Below are 8,843 nucleotides of genomic sequence, written 5' to 3'. Positions count from 1 at the left end.
GTTTGTCAAATAGATTCTCAGAAGTCAGTATCCAGATTTTGCGGAGGAGAAAAGATACAAAGTGCTGGAGTACTTGATGGAGTACCATGTTTGCCTCACCCAGCGGGTGAGGCAAACATGGATTGGTGATGTTTCGGGTCAGGACCTTTGAAGAATTGAGAAGGGCCCCCGCTCGAAAATCATCTATCCATGTTTTCCAGAAGTGCTGCCTGACCCGTTGAGTTACTCCAATGATTTGTGTCTTTTTTTGTAAACCAGCACCTGAAGTTCCTTGTTTCTCAGTTTTGAACAACGATCGAGAACAAGCTGAAGGATCAAATGACTACTTTTCAATAATCTTCATCAAGTATTTCATCAAAAATCTTTATTTGTCATTATGTGCCAGATTTGAACCGAAACAATGAAAGTCTTGCTTGCCACAGGTTAACAGCAACAACAACTAGATATGTTATAAATTATCAGTTATTCTCAATACACCAGACAGGGTGGAAATCCTGGGGGGGACAGGGGGATGCATCCGTCCCATGTTTTGAGAGGTGGGGGACAATCCCCCCCATGTTTTGTAATCCGAATTTTGAAATTTGGTGAAAAAAAACCAATTAAAATCTCCGCTTTCCGCGAGACAGTGGGGGTGTCACTGTTAAGAGCTTGTTAAATGTCTCCATTAACATCATATTAACACGACGTGTCACCAATTGTGTTTTGACCTCTCAAAGCTGTCTGTTGTGGGTACAATTACCATTTGAACTAATTGGATGTATTGGTGGATGGGAAAGATTTAAACGGGTATCGGATTTAAATGGGTCAGGTCATTAAGGAATCCGGTCAAACAGGTTTCCTGGCTGACTTGCAGGTAAGTCCCTCATTCAGGTCACTCACATTATTTAATATGTTTTTCCCATCTCTCTCTTTCTCTCTCCCCCTTCCAATGTTGGTTCTTCTGTTTGCCTTTATTTGCTTCAGTTTTATTTATTTAAGTGTTATTTATCACATTGTAGCTTTTGAAAGATTCAAGCGGGTATCAGACGCTTTCTAAGGGCTCAATCGGCCCATTCGCGGGGCCTTACATCGCCTGGCACGGCGTGTGTGCGTGTGTGTGTGTGTGTGTGAGAAAAAATTGTGTGTCCCCCCCCCCCCCCGTTTTGACAGCGATTTCCGCCCCTGGGAGGTAGAGTTGTGGTGCAGGGTGGGGCAAGAGCTGATGGTTGATGAGAAGAAGCTGTTCTTGAACCTTGAGGTAATGCTTATCAGGCTCCTCTACCTTATTCCTGATGGTAGCAGGCGGGGATCTTCTACTATAGTAGTGAGAGTTTGAAGATGCCACCGAAAACTCCAGCCAGTTGGTCCGCACAGGTTTAGAGAGCGCGGCCAGGTACATCATATTCCTGACTTTGGGATTGTACCTGATGGAACGTCTCTGCGGAGTCAGAATGTGCAGGTTATTCAACCTTTGATCTGATTTTGTGCCTTCAGTGATGCTTCGGATTAATATTGACCCCACAATATTCATGAAAACGTCTTTCACAGTTCTGCTGAATGGTCATTGACCTGAAACTTTAATTCTGCATCTGCCTTCCAAAAATGCTACCTAACCTGTTGAGTATTTCCAGCATTTTCTCTTTTTATTCCATGATATTTACATTGGAGACTTAGTACTGGTAAAACATGCTGGTGAATGTTGAGGGTTAGGCATTGTTTAGGCACTAAACTAAACACTGTTTAGGCTTAGGCTGTCATCGTTTGGCACTGGTATGGTATTTTTTGCCAATCATCTGCCCCGAGGATCTGCCACAACATCCTCAGGCTAAAAGCCTGCCAGTACTTGAAAGACATAGCACTATGATAATGAAATAATGTGATATCCCAAAAGGAACAAAACAGGTACAAATGGCCTTTTGTGTTGTATCCTTTAATAGGTCTATCATGCAAATATAATGTTGCCCATAATCAGGGCATGCTAAAATTAAAAGGAATAGGTGATGTTTCGGGTCGAGACACTTCTTCAGTCTCGACCAGAAACATCAACTATTCCTTTTCTCCAGATGCTGTCTGACCCGTTGAGTTGCTCCTGCATTTTGTGTCTATCTTCGAAGTTAACCAGCACCTGCAGTCCCTTCCCACACCTTCTAAAATTAAACTCCATTTGGTTCCTCAGCTGTGATGAGACAAAACTCTACCTACCTGGGACTGGAGCATTTGGAGTTAATTTCGGTAATTTGCAAAAACCAAACTATTGTTGAATGTTCAAAATATTTTCCTTATGTCTGGTGCACCCTTGTTCCTTACAGCGTTCTTCATCCTTTCCTTCAATAAAACCACACATCAATTTACGTCATCAAATTAAGGTTTGGTGTTTTTGCAGTTTTAGCACAATTCATAAGCACATTCTGTCCAGTTTAAATCATGTTAGGCTTGAAAATGAAAATCTGAATTAAAATGTTGTTCGGCTGGCTATGTGTGAGTTCTTTGTCACGAGGGTTCATATGTGTTACTGAAATAGTATTGATTTAGGACAATGTGAAAACAGTTAACAATGGACAAGGAAGCTATCAGCTTAAATATGTTTTTGGACTGAGCTATTCATAAACAAATTAAAATGAAAGTGCACAAGCAGGTTTTCTTTCAGGCCTACTAAATGAGTAGGAGCAGGAAGTGGGCAGGGAATTACAAAACTTGTAATTAGAGAATATATTATGGTCTACAATTGAGTAAATCACTTATGTAAAATTTCACGTGCACTGAATGCAAGGGCCAATTATGGTTCTATCTTTCCCCTTGAACGCCTTTGTTTGCCCTGAGAGATGAGAAGGCTATGACACAACAGTAACGTGGAATGAAAAAAAATAGCAAACACATGAATTCATGGTGAGAAGATGAGCAAATCCAACAAACAATACCTTCCTTGCAGTTCACTTCCATGGTAGCATTCAGCCACCCCCGCACTAACACTTCCTGTCAGGCTCAAAGAATGCCAAGTTCTACTTCAATGAACGCTCCAGTCAATCGCTGGAAAACACCAGCCGATAAACTGCTGAACTTGCCAGCAGTGACGAATGCACGTTAACATTCTCTAATTATCATTTACCATAACATCCATCAGCTCTCTCACACTGTTAAACATCACCCTCTGCTGGCAGTTATTGTTTGTCATTGACTCTCGGGATGGGAAAATAATTAATTTTAAACCTACTATTGAGAAAATGCAAACAAGAAAAATAAACGTGATACGATGTCCTATCCTAATTCCATTCTGGCTCCTAGAGGGAACCTACCTCCATTCTGGCTGGGTGTCAACATTCAGTGCTCATCCAAAAGTTATTTCTCACCAGCAGGGAGGGGGGCTGACACCTCTTCCTGCCTGGCCCCTTCACAGAGACTCACACCCACACCTAAAATAATCTCCTGCATTGGCTTTTAGGCGAGTCCTCACTGAAAGCAGTGTTACACATGATTACATTTGTAAAGTAGGAAATTAGAGATGGTAGTGTTTGGAAGTCTTTAAATATACTGGATCACCAGGAGCTACGTTTGGCCCAGTGCCCACGGTACCTAGGCCGGATGTAGAGAGCCTCAATCAAGTGAAAGCTCTTTATTCAGAAGGCAGAGCAAGGTCTCCGTGACAAAGGCCTCCTGCTGACTGTCTACAACACATGCAAGCCTGGGGGCAGAGCCCCGCTTTCTGTCAAAGATGGGAGCTTCTTCAGAGGAGACCACTCTGCCCATCCTGCCCATGCTGGTTGAATAAGAGCTCAACCACGTTTCAGCAGCATTCATAGTCCCACTGCCCACAGCTCTTTATCAACTTTCAAGGAGAAAAAAATGAATGAATGAATGAATGGAGTTTATTGGCCAAGTATTCACATACAAGGAATTTGCCTTGGTGCTCCGCTCGCAAGTGACAACATGACATACAGTGACAGTTAGGAATTACACATAAAACATAAAAAATAAAACATTATTGATTAAACATGCAAATTAAATAAAATACCAGAGCAAAAGGAGGCTACAGATTTTTGGTTATTGAGTAGAGCTACTACTCGTGGAAAAAAACTGTTTTTTATGTCTGGCCGAGACAGCTTTGACAGTCTGGAGTCGCTTTCCAGAGGGAAGTGATTCAAAGAGTTTGTGGCCAGTGTGAGAGGGGTCAAAGATGATCTTGCCCGCTCGTTTCCTGGCCCTTGCAGTGTACAGTTCATCAATGGAGGGAAGGCTGCAGCCAATAACCTTCTAAGTTGATCGGACGATTCGCTGCAGCCTCCAGGTGTTGTGCTTGGTGGCTGAGCCAAGCCAGACCATGATGGAGAAGGTGAGGACAGACTCTACCATGGGCGTGTAGAATTGGACCATCATTGCCTGTGGCAGATTGTGCTTCCTCAGCTGCCGCAGGAAGTACATCCTCTGTTGTGCCTTTTTGACTGTGGAGTCGATGGTGGCCCCCCATTTAAGGTCCTTGGAGATGATGGCTCCCAGGAACTTAAAAGACTCCACAGATGTGACTGCGGTGTTGTTGATGGTGAGTGGGGTGAGGGGAGGGGGAGCTCTCCTAAAGTCTACTATCAATTCCACTGTCTTAAGAGCATTGAGCTCCAGGTTGTTGCGATAGCACCAGGACGCCAGGTCTGTAGGCAGATTCCTCCCCATCCTGGATCAGTCCAATCAGGATTGTGTCGTCCGCTAACTTGAGAAGCTTGACAGAGGAGTCAGTGGAGGTGCAGAGAGGTGCAGTAGAGAGAGTAGAGGAGATGAGAAAGTACGCAGCCTTGCGGTGCTCCTGTGCTGAGGGTCTGCGGGTCTGAGATGTGCTTTCCCAGCCTCACATGCTGCTTCCTGTCTGTCAGGAAGTTGGTGATCCACCGACAGAGGGGTTCAGGCACAGTCAAATTGGAAAGTTTGGAGTGTAGTAGCTCTGGCACAATGGTGTTGAATGCAAAGCGAAAATCAACAAACAAAATCCTCGCATAGGTCCCCTGGCGGTCTAAGTGCTGAAGGATGAAGTGCAGGCCCAGGTTGACTTCGTCATCCACAGATCTATTAGGGGTTCGTGATATTTTTCAGCTTGGCCAGCACAAGCCTTTCAAGGGCCTTCATGACTATAGAGGTCAGTGCAACAGGCCTGTAGTCGTTAAGACCAGTAATCCTTGCCTTTTTGGTAAAGGGACAATAGTGGAGACTTTGAAGCAGGCAGGGACAGTACAGGTTTGCAGGGACTGGTTAAAAATGTAGACTGGTGCCAATTGTTCGGCACAGAGCTTGAGAGCAGAGGGGGAAACATTGAGATTTGAAATCCTGGAGATTTCCGGCTTTTGTGTCTTCTGAACAGCTTCTCCACCTCCTCTATTTATTATTGTTGATGATGGAGAAGTGATGTTGTGCAGCACATAGGGGGTGGGTAATTCGGTGTGAAGTGGTGATTGGAGATGGGTGGGTGGGAAAGGATCCAGTCTTTTCAGATTGGAGTCTTGCTTTAAAAATGGTAACAAGACAAAATTTAAGGCCCTTTATCCATGTGCACATGCAAGCGTAACATGGTGCATAAGTTAATGGCACAAATAGAAATAACTGGCTATAACTGAACAACCATTATTGATATGTAGTTGCATAGTGACAAAGTCAGTGAATTAAATAGTCTGGATACTTGTTTAAAAAAAAAGATAGGCTGAATGGAAGAAATAAGAGGGGTAACCTATATTTTTAAGGAAAGGGATAAGGCAGCAGAGGGATCAGTTCTTAGCAGAGAAGATCAAGAGGAAGAGTTAGCTTCAGTAGAGTTATGAATGAGGAAGAGCAAAGAACATTGATGGGAGTCTTATGTAGGTCCCCAAGAACTTTAATATACACATAGGCTGAATAAACCAAACCAGTAGTAGTAGCGTGAAGGAGGATTTTATACAGTCTATTAAAATGTGTTTTCTAGATGAGAATGTGGAGAATAAGGAAACTAATTATTTCCCACCTAGTCTTGTGTAATGAGAAAGGTTAATTGACAAACAGGTAATTTAGGTTTCTTTGGGAAAGAGTGACCAGGAAATGATAGGATTTGATGTCAAGTTAAAAGTGAATTAATTCATTCGGAAACAAGAGTCCTAAATCTGTTTAAAGCAAATTACAAATGGTTTTTATATTTGAAAACAACATTAAAAGCTACGACATTAAATGAGCCAGAACATAAATATTTTTTACACAGTTTACAACAAATATATATCCATTTAAGGAACAAAAACCTATAGAGAAAAATAGTCCTACAAGAGAAGTTAATGACAAAAGAGTGCTAGAGGAACTCAGCAGGTCAGGCAGCATCTATGGAGGGAATGGAAAGGAAATGTTTCCGGTCAGAACAGATTATGTTTTTTTATGACTGTTTTAAGATAATATTTGATTAAAGGAAAATGTAGCCATAAATAATAGTTAGCTGAAGAATTGGGTTAGTTTCACAATTCAACAAAGGAAGGGAAATTAATTAAGAAAGGAAAGTAGAATACCAAACAAATCGAACAAAAACATTGAATCTGATTTTAGAAGCTTCTACTGATATATAAAAAGGAAAGGAATAAGAAAAGTTAGTGAAGCCCTCTTACAGAATAAAATTATATTGAGGAATAGGGATAATCAAAGATAAACTAACTGCCCTGTAATTATTTAGTTTACCTCTTTTTAATATCATTGTCTTTAGCAGGCTTCCCTTCCTCTGGTACTATTGCTGTAGGCAGGGAAGGTTCAGAAACTGCAGTCAGAACTTATTCAATTTCCTCATGCTCCTTTTCACAGTTTGGAATATATTTCCCAATGACCTGGTGATTTATCTATTTTTTTTAAAGACGATATGTCTTAATCTGTCCTTTTTTGCTCTAATCCATCTAATATCTCTTGCATTGGCATAACAACCTGCTTCTTTGAAGACAATGCACCCCCCACACACAGGTCACCTTTCACGTCCCTAATAAACACTACTCTTCCTTCGTATCTTCTTGCACTTTATTTACTTCTTTGGATTATTTTTGATTTTACTTGCCCATATTTTTTAACCTTTTGCTTTTCTAATTTCTATTTTAATTATACCCTTGGAATTTCTGTGTTCTTCTGAGCTTCCCGTAATAAGCGTTATGGACTGGCATCAGCTTCCCTTTCTTGTCTTATCCTTTTATTTATGAATTATGCCATCTAGGGCAGTCCCACTCTTTTTCTTTGTGGGAACATTTTTACCCATAACAACTATAATCTCCTTAAATGCTTCACATTTTTCTAAGGCCAATTAACTTTCAAGCAGTTGTTTCCAACCACTTTTGATTTATTACTTTTCAGTCTAGTACAATTGGCTTCACTCCAATGCGGCACCTTTTCTCCTATTTTATCCTTGGCCATTTCCATAACTATTCTATATCTGACAAAATGTTATTCACTGCCACAAAAGTGTTCTCCAAATGATACTCTATTTTCTCTATTCTTTTGTTTCAAAACCTCTCATTGATTTTCTGCCTTTCTCCTAATCTGTTTGTATTTCTCCTAATCTGAACCTTTCATCCCATCCACCTGCTGCTAGTTTAAACTGTCTCATGTGTCATTAGTAAATATACTCATAAGAAGATTGATCCTAAAGGGCCTGTCCCACTGTACGAGGTAATTCACAAATTCTCCTGAGTTTTCCCAAATTCGAACTCGCAGAATAGACAATAGACAATAGGTGCAGGAGTAGGCCATTCGGCCCTTCGAGCCAGCACCGCCATTCAATGTGATCATGGCTGATCATCCCCAATCAGTACCCCGTTCCTGCCTTCTCCCCATATCCCCTGACTCCGCTATTTTTAAGAGCCCTATCTAGCTCTCTCTTGAAAGCATCCAGAGAATTCCACAAACTCCACAGTATGTTCGTAACGAGTCCGTAGGAGGCCGTAGGAGTTCGTGGATGTTTCGTAGCGGCTCGTTATGCTAAAGCGGCCTTTTCACGGGGCGACTTGACGCAAGAGTTAACCAGAGTTTAACATCGTGGGAACCTCGTGCGATAACAGTACGGCATTTGTGGACCACCGTGGACCACCGTGGACCACCGTAGCGCTAACGGCAGGTAATCGTGTAACTTGGTCACTCGGGAGAAAATTCAAGAAAGTTTGAATTTCTCCAAGAGTGACTTGTACACTTGTGGTTGAGCATTGCAACATTATATGAACATAGTGGCCAGTGCGATATCCGTGCGATATCCGTAATAACTCTTGCGGGTACCGTGGGAACTCCTGCGAACGGTGAGTAACTGAGCAGTTTGATTGTCAGTGCTTGTTTTACCTCATTGTTAAATAAATATATTTTTTACTATCAGATTGATGTCTGCAATTCTTCATTAACACATCACTACAAGATGAATGTCTCTAATGTTATAATCCCTCTCATGCTGAAACACAAAATAGTTGAAGGGAGGTGAAATAATCACATTTTCAATCTTTTTCATTTTTGAGTGTTCAGGTACCTCACTTGCTGAGCTTTTTTACTCCAGCAGTTTGTGTCCCTTTTTGTCTAAAGCAGTTTCTAAGACTGTAGGAACTCCGCGGGCCAGGCAGCATCTACGGAGGGAAATGGACATGCGACCCTTTCTTCAGGCTGCCTTATCTCTCTCCCCCTCCCCCCCTCCCCCCTACTTCCACCCCCACACACAAATGCTGGAGAAACTCAGCGGGTGCAGCAGCATCTATGGAACAAAGGAAATAGGCAACGTTTCGGCCCGAAACGTTGCCTACTTCCTTCGCTCCATAGATGCTGCTGCACCCGCTGAGTTTCTCCAGCATTATTGTGTACCTTCGATTTTCCAGCATCTGCAGTTCCTTCTTAAACACAAATGCACCGAGTTCCTCCAGCAT

At 42.1% G+C, this 8,843-nt stretch overlaps 1 long non-coding RNA gene across 1 annotated transcript; it reads right to left on the bottom strand.

The window, feature by feature from the left end:
* Positions 1-1,155: 1,155 nt before the first annotated feature.
* On the bottom strand, positions 1,156-2,995 carry LOC116972837. Its single transcript, XR_004411910.1, has 3 exons — positions 2,898-2,995; positions 2,182-2,304; positions 1,156-1,417 (listed from the first exon to the last, which is right to left on the bottom strand). It is a non-coding gene; the product is annotated as an uncharacterized LOC116972837 (long non-coding RNA).
* Positions 2,996-8,843: the final 5,848 nt, after the last annotated feature.

This window comes from Amblyraja radiata, chromosome 5 (assembly GCF_010909765.2).
Source record: "Amblyraja radiata isolate CabotCenter1 chromosome 5, sAmbRad1.1.pri, whole genome shotgun sequence".
Classification (NCBI taxonomy): domain Eukaryota; kingdom Metazoa; phylum Chordata; class Chondrichthyes; order Rajiformes; family Rajidae; genus Amblyraja; species Amblyraja radiata.
This window is presented reverse-complemented; position numbering and strand designations above follow the sequence as displayed.